This window comes from Chiloscyllium plagiosum, unplaced genomic scaffold, assembly GCF_037043375.1.
Source record: "Chiloscyllium plagiosum isolate Xiang-an unplaced genomic scaffold, Cpla_swu_hap1 HiC_scaffold_27, whole genome shotgun sequence".
In the NCBI taxonomy this organism is placed as follows: domain Eukaryota; kingdom Metazoa; phylum Chordata; class Chondrichthyes; order Orectolobiformes; family Hemiscylliidae; genus Chiloscyllium; species Chiloscyllium plagiosum.
The window spans coordinates 84,644,144-84,666,429 of NW_028270165.1; the positions used below are offsets into that span (position 1 = coordinate 84,644,144).

At 45.4% G+C, this 22,286-nt stretch overlaps 1 protein-coding gene across 7 annotated transcripts in view; it reads left to right on the forward strand.

The window, feature by feature from the left end:
• LOC148144804 (uncharacterized) overlaps positions 1–22,275 on the forward strand; it is a 58,147-nt gene extending 35,872 nt beyond the window's left edge. For 2 of the 7 annotated variants that reach the window (XR_015751611.1, XR_015751610.1), the window contains exon 3: positions 22,137–22,275. The gene's annotated coding sequence lies outside the window, so the exon portion shown is untranslated. The other 5 variants (XR_015751613.1, XR_015751609.1, XR_015751612.1 and 2 more) reach the window with 5 other exon arrangements.
• Positions 22,276–22,286: the final 11 nt, after the last annotated feature.

Consider the following 22,286-nt stretch of genomic DNA (forward strand, 5'->3'; position numbering starts at 1 on the left):
AAGGGGTTGTACAGATGATGGTCGGGCCATGAGTCGTGTTTTAGAAAATAGTTCTTTGGAAGTTGCGTCACTGCTAGACAGGGTGGTTAAGAAGGCATTTTGCAACATTGCCTCCATTGTTCACACCATTGAGTATAGGGGTTGGGACATCATGTTGAGATTGTACAGGATGTTGGTGAGGCCACTTTCAGACTATGGAGTACAGTTCTGGTGGCCCTGTAATAGGAAGAATACTATTAGAGAGGGTTTAATAAAGATTTAACCGGAATATTGTAAAGACTGAGACTTTATTCACTGGAGCACAGGAGGTTGGGGGGGGGTGACCTCATTGCGATTGATAAAATCATGAGGATTGGAGGTAAGGTGAATAGCAAATGGCTCTTGCTTAGCATAGGGGAACTCAAAACTAGGGGGGCATTTTTTTGTAAATGTAAGGAGAGAGATTTAAAAGGAACCGGAGGGGCATTTTGAAAGCGGTTGATTTGCATGTGGAATGAACTTGCCGAGGATGTGGTAGATGCAGGTACAGTGACAACATTGAAATAGCAGTACACGAATAGAAAGGTTTAGAGGGATATGGGCCAAATGCAGGCAAGTGGGACTGGTTTAGTTTGGAATCCTGGTCGGCATGGACGAATTGGACCGAAGTGTCTGTTTCTGCGCTGTATACCTTTATTGAAACCAGTAGAATTCTGAAAGGGGCTTGACAGAATAGATGCAGATAAAATGCTCCTTTGGTGGGGAGGGTCATCGAATTCCGACAATGTGGAAGCAGACCATTCAGCCCATCTGTTTCACTCTGGCCCTCTGAAGAGTATCCCACCCATATCCAACCCCTTACTCCGTATTTCCCGTGGCCAAGCCATCCTAACCTGTACATCCCTGGTCACTATGGGTAACTTAGCACGGCTAATTCTCCCTAACCTAAACCCGAATCGAGAAATTACCTTCTTAAGAATGTAATTTAAATGCAGAGCTTTTCTAAGTAAAATGTCAGTCTGACTCAACATTGGGACACAGACAGAATTCACACCTATTGTCTCTACTTATAAATAGGGCACCGTCTCTTCGAAATGTAGATTAATTTAGATATAACTGCGTCACTTTACATATTAAGATATCCCTTTGAATGAACCCACATCCCTTTGAAATATAATCTCGTCCATTTACATCTCTTTATTTGCAGAAATACCCGTTAAAATGTCCATGTCCCTTTAAAATGCAGATTGCCCCCTTTAGATATGACGCCGTTCCGTTAGATGTCGGAATATCTGTTTAAATTGAGCCGTGAGCTTTCCCAATGTAGACAGGGCTCCTGGAAACGTGGCAGTGTCCCCCCTGCAGCTGCAGAGCGAGACAGGAGAGTTTGTTCTTGTGAATGAGCAGTTGTAGCGCGAGGTGGCTGTTGCTTGGTGACGGTGAGGCCCGGCCTGGCCTGGCCCCGCCCATCCCCCCGTGCAGACGTCACGCGGGGGCGAAGGCGGTTGGGAGGAGAAGGCGCTCGAGCGGGGAAGCGGCGGGAGGGCGGCCGTTAGGAAAATGGCGCCGTGCGGCCCGGGGCTGACACCCGTCACTGGGCACCGCCGCCTTCCTGGCGCAGCTGCTGTGTCACGGCCACATCGGCCGGCTGTACAGCAGGCAGGAGCCGGTGAGCATTCTGGAGGCGGATGGGGTTAAGGGCCTGCTTGGGAACTCGTCGGCCGCCTGGGTGGTGGAGTTCTACTGGTCGTGGGGCGGCCCCTGTGTCAACTATGGGGCCACCTGGAAGGTACTGGGCCCGGGAGGTGAAAGGTGAGGCAGGTTGGGGGGAGGGGGGGGGAACGGAGGGGAAGGAATGTGGGGCCTGTCCTGTCATAGTGACATTTTACACTCACTTTCCATCTGCTTTTACTGGGGCTGTGCTGTTTCCCCCTCACTGTGTGTTTAATCCTTGTGCTGTTTGCTCTTTGCTGTTACTTGTGCAATTGCTGAGGGTAGTGTGTAAATACTAGTGAAGGATACTATGCACCAGCATGTATATGTTCCTCAGTCATTCAGAGGGCAGGACCTGTTGAGAATGGTTAGTAAAGCATATGGTGCACTAAGCCTTGTTAACATGGATGTAGTTTGTTATTTGGAAAAATATACTTTTTATTTAGAGTCATAGATGTGCAGCACGGAAACAGACCCATTCGGTCCAACCTTTCCATGCCAACCAGATATCCTAAATTAATCTAGTCCCATTCGCCAGCACTTGGCTCATATCCTACTAATCCCTTCCTGTTCATATATCCATTCAGATGTGTTTTAAATGCTGTAATTGTACCGGCCTCCACTACTTCCACTGGCAGTTCATTTCATATGTGCACCACCCTCTGCATGGAAAGGTTGCCCCTGAGGTACCTTTAATATCTTTCTCCTCTCACCCTAAACCTCTGCCCTCTTGTTGTGAACCTCATCCCTATACTGATGAAAAGACATTTTAAAAAAAAGTGAGCAGCCAGACAAAATGCAAAAGCTATAAAATGTTGAACCACATGGGGAAAAAGAACTGTGGCTCTACCCTTTGTTTCTCCTCTTGGCATTTGAACACTTAAAATCTGTCAATAACACCAGCATCGCCACAGAGCACATTGTGTCTGTTCTGTGGTGTGAACAACAGCGCACCTGCTCGCTGGTGTCACCAACACATTATCCATGCTCCTCACTGTCAGCAGAAAAAGCGACATCGCTTATCTCTGTTCCTAAAGGTCTTCCCTTTATTCTTAAAGCTGTGCCCTGTGGTCCTAGTCTCCTACCAATGGAAACATCTTTCCAATGTCATTGCAATTGGGGATGAAGCCCTACCCTGTCCATTAATTTCTGCTGATGGGTGAGACTAGGCCTCAAGGTTAGAGGGAGTAGCTTTCAGACAGAGAAGAGGAGGAACTGCTTTTCCCGGAGACTCGTGAATCTATGGAATAGTCTAGATTAGAGTGGTGCTGGAAAAGCACAGCTAGTCATGCAGCATCCGAGGAGCAGGAAAATAGATGTTTTGGGCAAAAGGCCTTCATCAAAATCTATGGAATACTCTCTGGCCAAGGAAGCAATAGAGGCAGCTTCATTAAGTATATTCAAGACACAGTTAGGTGGGTTTTTGCCTGATAGGGGAATGAAGGGGTTCCTTGTGACAGTGCAGGGAGGAGGAGATGAGACGATGGATAGATCAGCCATGATCTTAATGATTGTGGAGCAGGCTCACTTGTAGCAACTGGAGTGAATCCAGGGAGGGAGCAGACTTTGTGACCTCAGGTATGCGTCTTGGCTACCCGGGTGAGGAGAGACATAAGGACAGGCTGGGACTGTTTTCCGTAGCGTTCCAGAGTCTGATGAGTGACCTTATACGCTTTTATATCGTCATGAGGGACATGGATAAGGTAAATAGACATGGTATTTTCCTTTGGATGGGGGAGCCCAGAACTAGAGGGTAATAAGTTTAGGATCAAGAATGTGGTATTGCAGCAAGTCAGGCAGCATCCGCGGAGCAGGAAAATCAACGTTTCGGGGAAAAGCCCTTCATCAGGAAAGTGTGTGTAGTGTGTTTTGTGTATAAGACTGTGTGCGTCGGTGAGTGTGTATTTGCATGTGTGCATGCTTGATAAAGTGTGATTGTGATGGAGAATGAGCCTGCGCGAGGGTGAGTGTGTTGAGAGGGTAGTGTATGTGTGTGTCTGAGAGAGAGCGTGTGTATGAGAGAGGTATGGATATGTGAGGGGTTGCATTTTGCTAAATTAGAGGGCAAGACTTGTACAGGTAATATTAGGGCCTGGGTCGTGTTGTAGAACAGAGACCCGAGGGTGGTCGTGTTCATTGTTCTTGAAAGTTCCATCACTGGTAGACGGGGGTGACGAAGGTGTTTTGCGCACTTGCCTTCATTGTTCACATACTGAGTACAGGAATTGGGACATCATGTTGGAGATGCACACAGAAAATACTTTACTCAGAGGGTGATAGATGTCTGGAATGCATTGCCAGCAGAAGTAGAGGCAGGGACGGTAGATTTATTGAAGGTGCATTTGGGCGGGGGAAATCCAAGATGGCGGCAACCCAGCAAGTCTGAGTCTGTCGTGCTCTGCTGTGGTTCTGTTCGCCGAGCTGGAAGTTTTTGTTGCAAACGTTTCGTCCCCTGTCTAGGTGACATCCTCAGTGCTTAGGAGCCTCCTGTGAAGCGCTTCTGTGGTGTTTCCTCCGGCATTTATAGTGGCCTGTCCCTGCCGCTTCCGGTTGTCAGTTTCAGCTGTCCGCTGAAGTGGCCGGTATATTGGGTCCAGGTCTATGTGTTTGTTGATGGAGTTTGTGGATGAGTGCCAAGCTTCTAGGAATTCCCTGGCTGTTCTTTGTTTCGCTTGCCCTATAATGGCAGTGTTGTCCCAGTCAAATTCATGTTGCTTGTCGTCTGCGTGTGTGGCTACTAGGGATAGCTGGTCGTGTCATTTCGTGGCTAGTTGATGTTCGTGGATGCGGATCATTAGCTGTCTTCCTGTTTGTCCTTTGTAGTGTTTTGTGCAGTCCTTGCATGGGATTTTGTACACTTAGTTTTGCTCATGCTGGGTATCGGGTCCTTCGTTTTGGTGAGTTGTTGTCTGAGAGTGGCTGTTGGTTTGTGTGCTGTTATAAGTGTGTATTAACATCACCAAATATATCTAGGTGTTGGGGTGGGTGGGGAGGAGGGAGGGTACTCACTGTTAACTTTAGCTTGGTCGTACACTTCAATTTTATTCACTCTTATGGGGTGCCTGGGTCAAGGGTGGGGCACTGGTCGGGAGAGAATATGATTGGTTTTCGGAAAGGAAGTGATTCCCCTGGAAACCAGGGGGAAAATCTCCGTTTAGATATGTTTTTGTTTTTTTTAATTTAGAAATAGTTTTTTATTATAATAGTGTGAGTGTAATAAAGAATCACTTTTTGTGAATTTTCTATGGTCTATGCTCGAGGTGTTTTGGATGGTGTTTCTCCTCCCAGGGGGTCTCGGACTTGCCTGGATGGTTATGGTTAGTCATTCGATTAAATGGTGCACCTGGAATATCAAGGGGAGTAATTCTCCAATCAAAAGGAAGAAAATATTATCAAACCTATGAAGAATATATTATCAAACCTCGAAAGAATGGATTGATATAGCTCTTCTGCAGGAGACGCATTTATTGGATAAAGAACATTTGAAATTACAACAGGGTGGATTTGATCAGGCCTTCTTTTCTTCCTCCAGCTCAAAGTAGGGGGGTAGTCATTCTTATTTGGAAGAATCTCCCTTTCAAAATCCTAAGTCAGATAAAAGATGAATCTGGACGATATATACTAATTAAAGCCCTTATAAATGGAGAGGAATATGGGATTTTAAACCAGTATTGTCCCCCGGCGCATCCTTTCAAATTTATAACGGAAGCCTTCTCCAAACTGATGGCTCTCGGTGCTCATCATACAATTATAGGGAGAGACTCGAATTGCATTATGGAGCCGGAAATAGACAGGATACCCAAGAGTACTGCGGGTGTATCCCCCAGATCTAGACAATTGGCGGATTTGAATCAAGAATTAGGATTAATAGATGTGTGGAGGTGCCTCCACCCACAAGGCAGAGATTTCTCTTTTTACTCTAATCCACATAAATGTCACACTAGAATTGACATGTTTTTTGCCCCCTCGACTTTTTAAAATTCCTTATCATCCTGTAAAATAGATGATTCCTTACAAAATATTTTTCTCAAGAATTTAAAGCTTTCTTGGAAATTAATTCAGGTACGGCTCGTAACCCGTCAATGATGTGGGAGACTATTGAAGCTTATGCGAGAATTGTGATCATTTCATACTCGGTGACCCGGAAAAAATTAAAGGTAAAACAACAGCGTCTACGTGAGGTTCGCTTAAAAGCAGCTGAAACAGCATACGCTGACAGACCTTCTATTGCCAAATTACTAAAGGATTATGACCCTTTGGACAGCTCTGAATACCGCCTTCACCTAACGGCAAAGAGGGAAATATTATTTGCAAAACAAAGATTATATGAATTTGGCGATAAACCTCGTAGATGCTTCGCATTTCTCGCAAGGATAAAACGGGGCCCCTCAAGCTATCAGGGAAAGTGCTGGTACTCTGACTCACGATCCTAAAAGGATCAACACAATCTTCAGAAAGTTTTATTCTGATCGCAGGATTGTGAAGATAGAGCCAGGTGGATGCAGTCCTTTTTTAAAAGCCTGGCTTTTCCGGACTTAATCCCAGAACAGGTATCATTCCTGAATGCTCCCCCAACAACGCAGGAAATAATTGATGTAATCAGGCAACTTCAGAGCAGTGAGGCACCTGGCCCAGAGGGCTTTCAGGTTTAATTTTACAAAGAGTTCACAGGAGTATTAGCTGGCCCGCTTATGGACATGTACAACCACTCATATAAGTCAGGGCTGCCTCCCACCTTCACTGAATGAGGTGAATATCTCCCTTATTCTCAAACAAGGAAAGGATCCAGAAGATTGTGCATCATACAGACCAATATCCTTGCTAACTGTAGATTTTAACATTCTCTGTAAAACATTAGCATTGAGGCTAGAGGGGATACTGCCATATATCATAAGAGGAGCAGACTGGGTTTATTAAGGGCCGTAGATCATCTGATAATATTAGAAGGGTCTTGAATGTGAATCAAGTCTGTCATCAGGAAAAAATACCAGGAATAGTAGTCTCATTGGATGCGGAGAAGGCATTTGACAGGGTTGAATGGTCATACCTGTTCTATACATTCGAAAGGTTTGGCGTTGGAAACGTATTTGCCAAATGGGTCTCAACACTGTATAATGATCCCAAAGCAGTTGTGATCACCAATGGATTAGGCTTCGATAGCTTCAGTGTGGGTAGGGGCTGCCGTCAGGGATGTCGTCTCTCACCGTTGCTATTCACGCGAATAATTGAGCAAATGGCGGAAGCTATATGGGCTGACTCTAATATAACAGCCCCGAGGGTTGGTACAGGTAAACATAAAATTACCCTATAAGCAGATGATGATCTCCTTTTTCTTAGTAATCCTCTGATGTGCGTGCCTCGCTTAATCCAAGCTATTAATGCATTTAGTGCATTTTCAGGCTACAAAATTAATTTTTCAAAATCGGAGGCCATGCCGATGGGTGGCCTCACTAGTATGTCCCACTTCCCCTTTCAGTGGTCTCTGAGGGTTTCTTTATACTTAGGCATTTTTATCGCCCCAGTATTTGGCCAGCTATACAAGGCCAATTTTGTGCATCTATTGGAAAGGGTAAGACAGGACCTTCAACGCTGGGGAGACCTTCCAATTTCCTGACTAGGTAGAATAGCCCTAATTAAAATGAATGTCTTGCCCCGTCTCTTATACCCTATGAGAATGCTTCCGGTGATGCTGCCGAAGCTGGCACTGTGCAAATTGTATGGTTGGCTGGGTTCTTTCATCTGGAACCATAGACAGCTCCTCATTAAGCTAAGGAAGCTACAAGTTCCACTGGCAAGGGGAGGACTGGATTTTCCAGACTTTAGGAAGTATCAGTTAAGCTACATAGCCGATTGGGTCACGTCAGGCCCGCAATCAATCTGGATGGACATCGAGACTTCTCAAGTACAGTGCCCTCTGATTAACCTCTTATTTTTCGATAAGATGAAAATCATTACGGACCACTATAGAAACCCTATAGTACTAAACACAATTAAAGTTTGGAATATAATGCGGCAAAACGAGGGTAATTCACATAAAACATCCCCCTATACTCCTATAGTGGGGGCATGGGGTTTTCAGCCGGGGCTTACAGATGCCACATTCAAATCCTGGAGATCCAGGGGTATCTCCTGTTTAGGGGATCTGTTTGAGAAGGGGGTCCTGATGACTTTTGAACTGCTGCATCAGGAATTTGGATTACCTAATGGAGACCTCTTTCGATAATTCTACATTCGAGACTACATACAGAAGACGACTGCGTTCTTAGATGTTCTCTATAAATCAGATAGAGAACGTAGAGTGTTGTGGCCAGTGGGTGTACCCTCAGTCAGCACTCTTTATCATTTATTACGTGATGAAGCGTCGGAAGATATGGACCGTCTGCTTAGAACATGGGATCAGCATTTGGTGCTGGAAATTTCTACAGAAATGTGGAATTACATCTGGGAAAATGCCAAAAAAATCTCCATTTGTAACAGAACCCAGACCATTCAGTTAAAGATACTTCATAGGGCCCATATGGCACCAGAACAATTGGCAAAATTTAGGGCAGGAGCATCTGCAATGTGTCCCAAATGTAAAGCAGAGGTGGGCATTCCTACACACTGCTTATGGACATGCCATAAGACCCTCAAATACTGGACCAAAGTAGTAAACGCCCTGACAGAAATCTTGGGAACCAAAATTACAGTAGATCCAGTATCTCCTCTTCTGGGCTTCTCGAGCTTACCTTCTCTGGATGTGCACGGGAGGAAATTATTTTCCATTCTCTCCTTCTATGCAAGGAGAAATATCTTAGTAAACTGGGTGGCTGAGGGCCCTCTAGGACTTCCGAATTGGCACAGATTAATCATGGAATGTATTCCCCTTGACTTCCTTACAAATATGGTGCACCAAAAAACTGAATTATTCTATAAAATATGGCAGCCCTTTTTGAATTTCATAGATACAGATATTTCGGCCATTCTTTCAAGGGCTTTCATTTAGTTGAGGTAACAGTTCTGGCTGGTCCGGGGTCCCTTGGGAGAGGAATCCCGCATGAATACGGGTTTTATTACGACTTGATATTAACTCATTCCGAGCATGTACTTCACTACTTCATTGCTATGTTATCCTTTTTTCTTTTGAATAATGTAAGATATTTGATCATACACTCTGGTTAGTTATAGGTTAGATTAGTAGTTGAGTTTTGTCTTTTTCTTCTCTGTATCTCTTCTTTTTGTTTGACAGGTTTTGGCTATTTATTTAAGATTTAATTGTATATTAGTGTTTGTACTTGGTTTTTTTAAATTTGTAAACTTGTAAGAACATGTTAAATTTTCCGTAAAAATATCTATAAAAAGAAAAGGTACATTTGTACAGATGGAGGAGAAAGTGAGGTCTGCAGATGCTGGAGATCAGAGCTGAAAATGTTTTGCTGGAACAGGGCAGCATCCAGGGAACAGGAGAATCGACGTTTCGGGCCTGAAGAAGGGCTTGTGCCCGAAACGTCGATTCTGCTGTTCCCTGGATGCTGCCTGACCTGCTGCGCTGTTCCAACAACACATTTTCAGCATCTGTACAGATGCATGAGTAGGGGGAGAGCAGAGGGATACAGATTCAGGAATTACGCGATAGGTTTAGACAGGGGATTTGGATCGGTTTAGGCTTGAAGGGCCTGTTCCTGGGTTGTAAATTTTTTTTGTTCTATGTTGAGGTTGTACAGGATGTTGGTGAGGCCATTTTGTTTAGAGTACTGAGTACAGTTCTGGTCATCCTGTAATAGGAAGAATACTATTAGAGAGGGATTTACTTGGACTTTGCCAGGACTGGAGGGTTTGAGTTATAGGGAGAGGCTGGGACATTTTCACTGGAATGGAGGAGGTTGAGGAATGACCTTATTGAGATTTGAAAAATCATGAGGGGTGAGGGTAAGGAGAAAAGCAAGGAACATGCGCGGTTATGTAGAGCCGGGGCTGGGAAGGTGAAACAAAATTGTGGCTCTACCTTTTTTCCTCCTATTGACATTTGGACAGTTGAATCTGTCAGTTACGCCAGCATATCTACAGAGCCTACTGCGCGTGCTCCTCTGTGTCAGCAAGCGCTGCGCATGTTCGCCGGTGTCTGCACAAAACTGCACATGCTTCTATCTGTCTGTAAAAATGGTGCATGACTTACATTTGCTGGCTCAATGAGGAGCCTGGTCCTCCTACCATTCAGAACAGCCCTATTGTCTGAATCGGAGACGTCGATTTTCCTGCTCCTCGGATGCTGCCTGACGTGTGCTCTCTCTCTCTCTCTCTCTCTCTCTCTCTCTCTCTCTCTCTCTCTCTGAATGAAGATTGAGATTCATCTCTCTCTCTCTCTGAATGAAGATTGAGATTCATCCAAGACTGTAATTTCCTTCCTCTGTCCAACAGCACTCTCTTCTCTCACTCCCTTTTCTATTTCTTTTATTTTCATGCTGGGATCCAATTGTTGACTTGCAGCAACTGAAAAGAAAGGGAGTGAATCCAGAAAGAGGACAGACTCTGGAAAAGCTGGTCCAGGTCTGTGCCTCAAACACATGGCAAATGCAGTACCACAGGGTTCCTGGGTTGTAACTTTTGCTGTGGGGAAAAAAAAAGCAGAAATGAGGTGTATTGTTTAAATGGTGATATATTGGGAAGTGGAGAAAGTGAGGACTGCAGATGCTGGAGATCAGAGTCAAAATGTGTGGCGCTGGAAAAGCACAGTAGGTCAGACAGCGTCCGAGGAGTAGGAAAGTTGACGTTTCTGGTAAGAGCCCTTCATCAGGAATGATGTGTGGATGGACAAAGCGGCCTCAGCGTCCTTCTACACCAGTCACTGCCAGTTGTCAGACAGGTGCAGCAAGCGATCAGCAAGGCAAATGGTATATGAGCAAGAGGAATTGAGTTTAGAAGTGGGGATGCCTTCCTGCAGTTAGCCTTGAATATATTCCATGACCCCCAGAGTTCATATCATTTTTGAACAACAGAGAAGTGGATGGTTCTTGGGGAAGGCAAGAAAATAGTTTTAAGGCTAGTACAGAACAGTGACAGTCATACAGCATAGAAACACACCCTTCAGGTCAACTAATCCATGCTGACTATATTCACAAACTAATCCCATCTGCCTGTGTTTGGCCCATAATCCCTCCGAACCTTTCCTATTCACGTACTTATCAAAATGTATTTTAAGCATTGTAACTGTACCTGCATCCACCACTTCCTCTAGACATTCATTCCACACACCAACCACTCTCTTTTTTTTTTTTTAAAAAAAACATGTGCTCCTCATGTCTTTAGACTCGTTCTACTCTCGCTTTAAAAGTTTGCTCCCTAATCTTGAAATGACACCTGCCATTCACCTCACCTATACCACTCATGATTTTTTAAACCTCTCTAAGGACACCTCTTAACCTTCGATGCTCCAGTGAAAAAAGTCCCAGCCTCTGCATCTCAATGTAGGGAGATCCATATCCATTTGTGATCTGTTCAATGCTGGTGCAGACTTAAAAGACCAAATGGCCGACTCCTGCTCCCAATTCTGTGTCCTGGACAGCAAGAGGCTATAAGACATCGGAGCAGAAAGTAGGCTATTCAGCCCATCAGGTTTGCTCATACCATTCAATCGTGGCTGATCAGTTTCTGAGCGCCATTCTGCTGCTTTCTCCCTGTCACCCTCGATCCCCTCAATACTCAAGAACCTAGCTATCTCAGTCTAAATATCCTCAGTGACCTGGCCTCTGCAGTCTTCTATGCCAATGAATTCCATCGATTCACCACTCTGACTGAAGAAGTTTCTCCTTATCTCCATTCTAAAATGTCTTCCCTTTACTCTAAAGCTGTGCCCTCGGGTCAATGGAAACATCTTCCCAACAACCACTCTGTCCAGGCCATTCAGTGTTCTGTATGTTTCAATTAGATCTCCCCTGAGTATGGCCCTGCTAATCAGCATGAACCAGACCCTTCAGGATGAGGTACAGCAGGGATTAGGTTCAGCAAATTGAAAATGGAGGGAGAGTGGGATGGAGATCTTCAGCTTCTAAGGAATAAGAGAGGAAAGAGAGTTCACGATAAATTAGAATTGATTGGATGGGGTGATAGGCTAAGGAGGGGCAGATGGAGTTGAACTTGGAGAAATGTGATGTGTTGCATTTTGGTCAAGCAATGCAGGAAGGACTTACACAGGGGGAGTGTTGCAGAAGAAAGAGACCTTGGCGTGCATGTTCATAGTTCCTTGTAAGTGGAGTCGCAGGTAGACAGGATAGTGAAGATGATGTTTGGTATGCTTTTCTCTATTGGTCAGAGCATTGAGTGAAGGAGTTGGGAGGTCATGTTGCGGCTGCACTGGACAATGGTTAGGCCACTTTTGGAATATTGTGTGTAATTCTGGTCTCCATCCTATGGAAGGATGTTGTGAAACTTGAAAGGGTTTGGAAAAGGTTTATAAGGCTGGTGTCAGAGTTGGAGGGTTTGAGCGAGAGGGAGAGGCTGAATAGGCTGAGGCTGTTTTCCCTGTAGTGTCGGAGGCTGAGGGGTGACATTATAGAAGTTTATAAGGGGCATGGATAGGTTGAATAGCCAAGGTCTTTTCCTCTGGGTAGGGGAGTCCAAAATTAGAAGGCAGTGGTTTGAGCTGAGAGGGCAAAGATTTAAAAGGGACCTGAGGGGCCACTTTTTCTCAGAGGGTGCTGCATGTATGGAATGAGCTGACAGGAAGTGGTGGAGGCTGGTACAATTACAACATCTGGATGGGTACATGAATAGGAAGGGTTTTGAGGACTATGGGCCACATGCTGGCAAATGGAATAGATTGATTTTGGATATATGGTTGGCATAGACATGTGGGCGGAAGGATCTGTTTCTGTGGTGTATGACTAACTGTTTTCGGTGAAAGCAGAAGTGTGGTTGCAAAGACAGGGCTTTCAGAGCAGCTTTCAAAGATGTTTTGCCCTTACTGGGACCGGAAGAAGGTACAATGAAATCTTTCATTTGTGAGACAGCAAGCAGTTAAGTTTGTACATCTGGGAATTTGGGAGAAAGTGGGAATTTGTTGCAATTTGCGGATGAAGCCCTACCCTATCCAGTCATTTCTGCTGGTGGATGAAACTAGGTCTCAAGCTTTGGGGGAGTAGGTTTAGGACAGAGTTGAGGAGGGAGTGAGGGCTGCTGGTTTTCCCAGAGAGTAGTGTATCTGCGGAATTCTCTGCCCAAGGAAGCAGGCTGCAAAATGCCCCGGTCCTAATTCTTCAGCTTGCCGTACCCGTGACTGTAAACTTTGAAGTGTTTTGGTTAACTGATGCAAATATTTCCCACTTGTCCAACAATCTAGTGTCAGCTGTTTCAGTCATTGAGATGGTTTTTATTCATCTACTAAATACATCTACTCTTATTAGACAATATTCATGACTAAGTACGCGAGGTGATACTATATACGCCAGTTGTAAACCAGTAAAAAAGGCCGACCAGGCAAGGAAGTGGTTAACAAACACAGGGCATCCCTCTTCGAGTATGCATCTTGTTTGTTTACAAATTAAACATGCTTCAGATCTTTTCCTAGCTGCTTTCTGAAAATCTGGGTGCCACCAGATTTGAGTGTTAACAATAATGTACATTAGCAACTGAAATAGGCAGCAACAAAGAATGAACACAAACCAGTCCAGCAGGGGTCACCCACATTTTGGTTTGAGTATTGAGGGAGTACCCTTTTTGAGGCCCCTGTGATATCAGTACCATACCCAGGCTAATGTGCATTGAAACCAGATTATGAAGTGTTAACTTTTCTGCAAACTTCTGCCTGTGTATCTCTCTGTAACATTTTCCAACTTTCCTCATATCTGTTTGTCAGCTTTTGTTTATTCCTTCCTTCCTTCCTTCCAAGGCTAACGAAGCACACACTTTCCAGAACAGTCCAAATTAGGGATTTGAGCCTCCTAAATCCTGGCTATGGCATGTAGCTGCTTAACCAAGTGTGCAAACTCTCAATATCTGTCAGCCGTTCCATTTGCAAATCGAACACTGTTATCAAAGTAAGTTGTTCGTGTCTCTGCATGAGTCCACAACCCGGTGAAATACAACGGATTCTTTAATGGTTGCCCAATGTGTCCTGTGTCAAATTCATTCACGTCTGGATGTCCTGAAGCGAGCAATTATACTTCAGATTTCTACTACCCAATTAAAACTAATGTTGGGCACTCTAATGGATCGGGGGCATTTTATATAAATAATTATTCCCTCCAGTGTGGAAACGGGCCCTTCAGCCCAAAAGGTCCACACCGACGCTACGAAGAGCAACCCACCCAGACCCATTCCCCTACATTCACCCCTGACGAATGCACCTAACACTACGGGGCAATTAAGCATGGCAAATTCACCTAACCTACACATCTTTGGACTGTGGGAGGAAACCCGCTCAGACACTGGGAGAATGTGCAAATGCCACACAGACAGTTGTCCGAAGCGGGGATTGACCCAAATCACTCCAAAAGTTACTGCTTCCAAAAATAGACAAAGTCTTTTCCCTGGGGTCGGGGAGTCCAGAACTAGAGGGCATAGGTTTAGGGTGAGAGGGGAAAGATATAAGAGACCTAAGGGGCAACTTTTTCATGCAGAGGGTGGTACGTGTATGGAATGAGCTACCAGAGGAAGTGGCGGAGGCTGGTACAATTGCAACATTTAAGAGGCATTTGGACGAGTATATGAATAGGAAGGGTTTGGAGGGATATGGGCCGGGTGCTGGTAGGTGGGATTGGGTTGGGATATCTGTTCGGCATAGACAGGTTGGACCGAAGGGTCTGTTTCCATGCTTATGTCTCATATCACTCCAAAGGTTGCTGCTTCCAGAGAAGCCTGTTGGACTACAACCTGGAGTTGTAATTTTAACCTTTATCCAAGTTCAGGTGGATTGGCTATGCTAAATTCCCCATAGTGCCCAGGGATGTGCAGATTAGGGTGGATTGGCTATGCTAAATTCCTCATAGTGTGCAGGTGAGGTGCATGACTCAGGGTTAAATGTAGAGCAATGGGGAGAGGGGAGTGGGTGTGGATCGGGGGCCCGTGTGGATCACTGCCCCGTGGCCCAGCATTTCAACTCCCCCTCCCACTCTGCCGAGGCCATGGAGGCCCTGGGCCTCCTTCACAGCTGCTCCCTCATCACCAGACGCCTGGAGGAAGAACGCCTCCTCTTCCGCCTCGGAACACTTCAACCCCAGGGCATCAATGTGGACTTCAACAGTTTCCTCATTTCCCCTTCCCCCACCTCATCCTAGTTCTAAACTTCCAGCTCAGCACTGTCCCCATTACTTGTCCGGACTTGTCCTACCTGCCTATCTCCTTTTCCACCTATCCACTCCACCCTCTCCTGTCTGACCTATCACCTTCATCCCCTCCCCCACTCACCCATTGAACTCTATGCTACTTTCTCCCCACCCCCACCATCCTTTAGCTTATCTCTCCACGCTTCAGGCTCACTGCCTTTATTCCTGATGAAGGGCTTTTGCCTGGAACATCGATTTCGAAGCTCCTTGGATGCTGCCTGAACTGTTGTGCTCTTCCAGCACCACTAATCCAGAATCAGGTTATAGCACTAGCTAGTGCTTCCAATTAAACCTGTTGGGCTGTAACCTGGTGTTGTGATTTTTAACTTTGTACATCCCAGTCCAACACCGGCATCTCCAAATCATTCCGTAGAAAAGGCGCGCAACTTTATTTTGATAGACCAATAGGGAGCCCTGTATCTCGCTCGCTCTCGGGTTCTCTCACTCTCTCTGGCACTGGAAAAGCATACCAGGTTAGGCAGCATCCGAGGAGCAGGAGAGTTGACGTTTCATCTCGAATGATAGTGGATGGAGGAAGGGGTCTCAGCATCTTTCTACACCAGTCACTGCCAGTTGTCAGACAGGTGCAGCAAGCAATCAGCAAGGCAAGTGGTATATTAGGAATTGAGCTCAGAAGTGGGGATGCCATCCTGCAGTTAGGGGGTCATTGAATATATTCAAGGCTGAGTTCATCTGATTTTTGAACAACAATGAAGTGGATGTTTATGGGGGTTGGCATGAAAATGATTTTAAGACCAGTACAGAACAGTTGCAGAGTTATACAGCACATAATAGCATATATGATCTTTTTGAATGCTGGTGCAGGCTTGACCAGCCAGATGGCCTACTCCTGCTTCCAATTCTCGCCCCCTCTGTCCAGGATAGCAAGAGACCGTAAGACACAGGAGCAGAAATTAAGGCCATTTAGCCCATCGGGTCTGCTCCGCCATTCAATTATGGCTGATAGGTTTATCAAACCTGTTCTCCCACTTTGTCCCCATAATCCTCGATCCCCTTGATGCTCAAGAACGTCTCTATCTCAGAATGATCAAAGAAAGAGTAGAGTCGATCAGGGATAGCATAGGGAACTTGTGTATAGAGTCTGAGGAGGTAGGGGAAGCCCCAAATGAGTTTTTTGCTTCTGTCTTTACTAAAGAAAAGGACCTTGTAGTGAATGAAACCATTGAGGAGCAGTTAAGCATGCTGGAACAGATAGAGATTGAGGAAGCCGATGTATTGAAAATTTTGACAAACATTAAGATTGACAAGTCGCCAGGGCCAGACCAGATTTGTCCTCTGCCGCTTTGGGAAGCGAGAAATGTGATTGCTTCACCGCTTGCGAAGATCTTTGCATCCTCGCTCTCCACCAGAGTCATACCTGAGGACTGGGGGAGGCAAATGTAATTCCGCTCTTCAAGAAAGGAAATAGGGAAATCCCTGGCAATTACAGACCAGTCAGTCTCCCGTCTGTTGTCTGCAAGGTGTTAGAAAGGATTCTGAGGGATAGGATTTATGACCATCTGGAAGAGCATGGCTTGATTAAAGGCAGTCAGCACGACTTTGTGAGGGGCAGGTCATGCCTCACAAATCTTATTGAGTTCTTTGAGGATGTTACTTGACAAGTTGATGAGGGTCGAGCGGTGTATGTGGACTTCAGTAAGGCATTTGATAAGGTTCCCCATGGTAGGCTCGTTCAGCAGGTCAGGAGGAATGGGATACTGGGAAATTTAGCTGTCTGGATACAGAATTGGCTGGTCGACAGAAGACAGCGAGTGGTAGCGGAAGGAAAATATTCTACCTGGAAGTCAGTGGTGAGTGGTGTTCCACAGGGCTCTGTTCTTGGGCCTCTACTCTTTGTAATTTTTATTAATGACTTGGATGAGGAGATTGAAGGATGGGTTCGCAAGTTTGCAGACGACACAACGTTTGGAGGTGTCGTTGACAGTATAGAGGACTGTTGTAGGCTGCAGCGTGACATTGACAGGATGCAGAGATGGGCTGAGAGGTGGGAGATGGAGTTCAATCTGGATAAATGCGAAGTGATGCATTTTGGAAGGTCGAACTTGAAAGTTGAGTACAGGATTAAAGACAGGATTCTTGGCAGTGTGGAGGAACAGTGGGATCTTGGTGTGCAGGTACGTAGATCCCTTAAAATTGCCACCCAGGTGGACAGGGTTGTTAAGAAAGCATATGGTGTTTTGGCTCCCATTAACAGGGGGATTGAGTTTAAGAGCCGTGAGATCTTGTTGCAGCTCCATAAAACTTTGGTTGGACAGCACTTGGAATACTGTGTCCAGTTCTGGTCGCCCTATTATAGGAAAGATGTGGATGCTTTGGAGAGGGTTCAGAGGAGGTTTACCAGGATGCTGCCTGGAATGGAGGGCTTATCTTACGAAGAGAGATTGACTGAGCTCGAACCTTTTTCATTGGAAAAAGGAAGGAAGAGAGGGGACCTAATTGAGGTGTACAGGATAATGAGAGGCATAGATAGAGTCGATAGCCAGAAACTTTTTCCCAGGGCAGAAATTGTTAACACGAGGGGTCATAGTTTTAAGCTGTTTGGTGGAAAGTATAGAGGGGATGTCCGAGGCGGGTTCTTTACGCAGAGAGTTGAGAGAGCTTGGAATGCATTGCCAGCAGCAGTTGTGGAAGCAAGGTCATTGGGGATATTTAAGAGACTGCTGGACATGCATATGGTCACAGAAATTTGAGGGTTTGTACATTAGGTTTACCTCACATGAGGATCAATGGTCGGCACAACATCGTGGGCTGAAGGGCCTGTTCTGTGCTGTGCTGTACTGTTCTACGTTCTAATTATCCTCAGTGACCTGGCCTCCACAGCGTTTTGTGGCAGTGAATTCCATAGATTCACCACTCTCTGGCTGAAGAAGTTTCTCCTTACCTCCATTCTGAAAGGTCTTCCCTTTACTCTAAGGCTGTGCCCACTGGTTCTAATCCCTCCAACCAATGGAAACATCTTCCTAACTTCCACTCTTTCCAGGCCGTTCAGTATTCTTTGTTTCAGTTAGAACCCCCCTGCTTGTGGGCCTATTAACCGGCGTCAACTGCATCCTTCAGGATGAGTTACAGCAGGGATTAGGTTCAGCAAGCTGAGAATGGAGGGAGAGTGTGTGGGATAGAGATTTTCAACTTCTAAAGAATAAGCGAGGAAAGAGAGTTCACTATAAATTAGAACTGATCAGGTGGGCTGATTGGCCAAAGTGTGGTAGATGGAGTTTAATTCAGAGAAATATGTGGTTTGCATTTTGGTCAAGCAATCCAGGCAGGACTGACACCGTTAAGGGGAGTGTTGCAGAACAAAGAGACCTTGGAGTGCAGGTTCATAGTTCCTTGAAAGTGGAGTCACCAGTAAACAGGATAGTGAAGGAGGCATTTCCTTTATTGGTCAGTGCATTGAGTATAGTTGGGAGGTCATGTTATGTCTGTGTAGGACATTTGTTAGTCCACGTTTGGAAGACTGCATTCATTTCTGGTCACCCTTTTACGGGAAAGATGTTGTGAAACTTTGAAAGATGTCGGAAAAGATTTACAAGGCTGCTGTCAGAGTTGGAGGGTTCGAGCTACAGGGAGAGGCTCATTCGGCCGGAGATATTTTCCTGAGAGCATTGGAGGCTGAGGGGTGACCTTATACACGGTCATAAGAGGCATGGGTAGGGTGAATATCCAAGGTCTTTTCCCCAAGGTAGGAGAGTCCAAAACTAGAAGGCATATGTTTGAGAATTTTTAAAGGCATCTGGATGCTTACCTGAATAGGAAGGGTTTAGAGGGATATGGGCCACTTGCAGGCAAATTGGACTAGATTAATTTAGGATATTTGTTTGGCCGGGCAAGTTGGACCAAAGGGCCTGTTTCCGTGCTGTATTACTCAAATCTTTTTTGGTGAAAGCAGAAGTGTGATTGTGAAGGCTGGAGTTTCAGAGCAGCTTTCAAAGATGCTTTGCCCTTAATGGGAGCAGAATAAGTTACAATGAAATCCTGCATTTGTGAGACAGCAACTGAGTGAGTGAGTACATCCGGGATTTTGGTGGAAAGTGGGAATTCATTGCACTGTGGAGATGAAGCCCTACCTATTGAGTCATTTCTGCTGGTGAATGAAACCAGGTCTCAAGATTAGGAGGAGTAGATTCAGGACAGAGATGAGGAGGAACTGCTTTTCCTGGAGTGTACTGAATCTATGGAATTCTCTGTCCAAGGAAGCAGTAGAGGCAGCTTTGTTAAGTATATTCAAGACGCAGTTGGATGGGTTTTTGCAATGGTAGAGGAATTAAGGGTAGTTGGGACAATGCAGGGAGGGGAGGATCTGAGACAATGGATAGATCAGCCATGATCTTAATGAATGGCGGAGCAGGCTGGATATGAAACTACAACCCTGCATTTCCCATGGCTAACCCACCTAACCTCGACATTATGGACAATTTAGCATGAACAATCCAAAACAAGGCCAGTGAGCAGTGTAGTGATGTGGGAAATGAACTTTAGAGAATGATAGGGACAAGGAGAGTAAATATGCCAGCAATCAAAACTGGATTCTAAAGATCACAAAAATTGAAACCAGAAACAGTATCCGAATGTGTGCTGCATTGTAACAAAAGTGAATGAGTTGACTGCACACATTGAAGAGAATAATTATGATCGGAGACTCCTTACAGAGACATGGCTTCAGGATGGCAAGGATTGGATCCTGAATACCGAGGGTTTGGTCAAATGGGAAGCGAGGTAAAGGTATAGGGTTGGTGCTGCTAATGAAAGCACTGAGCACAGGGTGTCAGCTCGGATTTCAGGTCCTGATTTCTCTGTCCTGTGCTGATCTCCCTGTTCCCACAGCGTAAGATGTCGGTCTGTTCTCCGCTTTGCTGGATTTTTGCTGAAGATTTGCCCCCCCCCCCCGCCGCTTCTTTTTTTCACTTTCCGGAACAATACAGCATTCAGCCAATCAAGCCCCAATCCACAATTTCCCAGCCTGTCAACCATCCAGACACATAGTATCATCATAGCAGGGAATCACACGAAAAATGAAACCAAATTTGAAACAAATAGGTGCTCATGTTTAATATTTGTTCATTCGGAAGTAAACCAGAAATGGGGGTCTCCCAGGATTCTGATTCTGTCCTACTTGAGGAATTCTCTCTCTCTTACGTCTGTCTATGAGAACCCAGCTATGATTTACAACAATATTTACACCAACAGAAGTAAGGCATCTGTTCTCAAATAGACAGAGATAAACAGGATGGAAATAGACATTTTCTCTCTCATGCGCGCACGCACACAAGTCCACAGGAGTGAATGTATATTTGCAGAGCTGAGCAGAAATGTCACTTTGTTATTAAAATTATATGGAGAAGGTGCCTTCCAGGAAGACTGGGGTGTGCATATTAATGATACCTGCAACCCATTTGAAAAGATGAAAGACTTAACAATCCAGGTTTGTTAAATGTATCATTTCAGTGGCAGGACACTCATGTTTTTCTATAAATTCTGGGTCTTATGATCTTATTCTCCACAATCACCTGATGAAGGAACAGTGTTCCAAAAGCTAGAGCTTATAAATAAACCTGTTGGGCTATAACATGGTATTGTGATTTTTAACTTTGTCCAAGTTAGGGGGGATTGGCTATGCTAAGTTATCCATTGTACCCAGGGACGTGCAGATTAGGTGTGATAGTCAGGGAGTAGAGCAACAGGTCTAGGGGAATCGGTGTGGGTGGGTTACCCTTCGAGGGTTGGTTTGGACTCGTTCGGCCAAGTGGCCTGCTTCCGCACTGTGGGGGTTATGTGAAGGGAAGGGATTCCTGCAAACTGTGCACCTCGCCCCTCCCCTTTTGTTTCATCCCTTTTCCCTCCCCCTCCCATTGATGGCATCACAATGCAGCAATGGCCCTGTCAGTTTGAGTGAAGCTCCTTCTCTTTGGGCAACTCTTCATCCTGGGAGGGACAGAGAGGCGAGGGGGGAAATCTATTCACTTGTGGCAACTGGAGTGAATCCAGGGAGGGAGCAGATGCTGCAAACTCAGGTATGTGTCTTAATTACCTGTGTGGGGAGAGCTGGAAGAATGGGGAGGGGCTGTTTTCCCCATTGCGCCACAGCCTGAGAGGTGACATTATAGACTTTTATAAAATCATGAGCATGGATAGGGTAAATGGACAGGGTCTTTCCCTTGGGATGGGGGAGTCCCGAACTGGAGGGTCATAGGTTCAGGGTGAGGGCAGTGTGGAGATGTAAAAGAGACCTCAGGGGCAACTTTTTCATGAAGAGGGTGATGTGTATATGGAATGAGCTGCCAGAGAAAGTGGTGGGGGCTGGTACAATTCCTACAGTTAAAAGGCATCTGGATGGGCGGATGAATACAAAGGGTTCAGATGGAAAGCGGCCAAGTGGTGGCATATGCGACTGGAGTCATAGAGATGTACAACACGGAAACAGACCTTTCGATCCAACTCGTTCTTGTCGACCAGATAGCCAACCCAATTTAGTCCCAGCTGCCAGCACCCGGCCTATATAGGGACCAAGTGATGGCAAATGTGACTAGATTAATTTAGGAAATCTGGTCAGCTCGGACAGGTTGGGCCCAAGGGTCTGTTTCCGTGCTGTGTGACTCTAGTTGTCTTCAGTGAAAGCAGAAGTGTGGTTGTGATGACTGGACTTTGAGGATGTTTTGCTCTGACAGGAAGCAGCAGAGTTTGACTGAAGTGTGTAGGTGTTAATGCCTTGATGTCTCCGTTTGCTCCCACCTTCCCAGGGTCGTTAAACATTTTGTGTCTGGTTCTTCCTCAAGAAGCTGCATTGCAGGTTCACCCTGAATTGACATTTTTTTGTTTGCTTCCCAAAAGCAGACCTGCTCACTCTCAGCAGTATCGCAGTGTTGTGAAAGATATTCACTTTCAGGTGGAATTATCCAAAATTCGGAGAGATGTCAGTCTTGATGTTTTTGCTTTTTCTGCCCCTGCAAGATCCTGAATCAGCACCTTCAGGGGAATTAGTTATATCAGAGTGAGAACAGAGTGGGATGGTGCTTTCAATTTTGTGGAGTAACAAAAGACCAGAATATTCCACAGAAAGTAGAATTGCTTGTTTTGAATTTTTACCCTGCACTGACAGTGATAACTTTTGTAATCTCTTTTAAACAGTGGATTTGAAGATAGAAGCTTCAAAATCAACGCATGAAGTTCTTATGCCCGAAACATTGACTCTCCTGCTCCTCGGATGCTGCCTGACCTGCTGCGCTTTTCCAGTACCACACATTTCGACACTGACTCTCCAGCGTCTGCAGTCCTCAC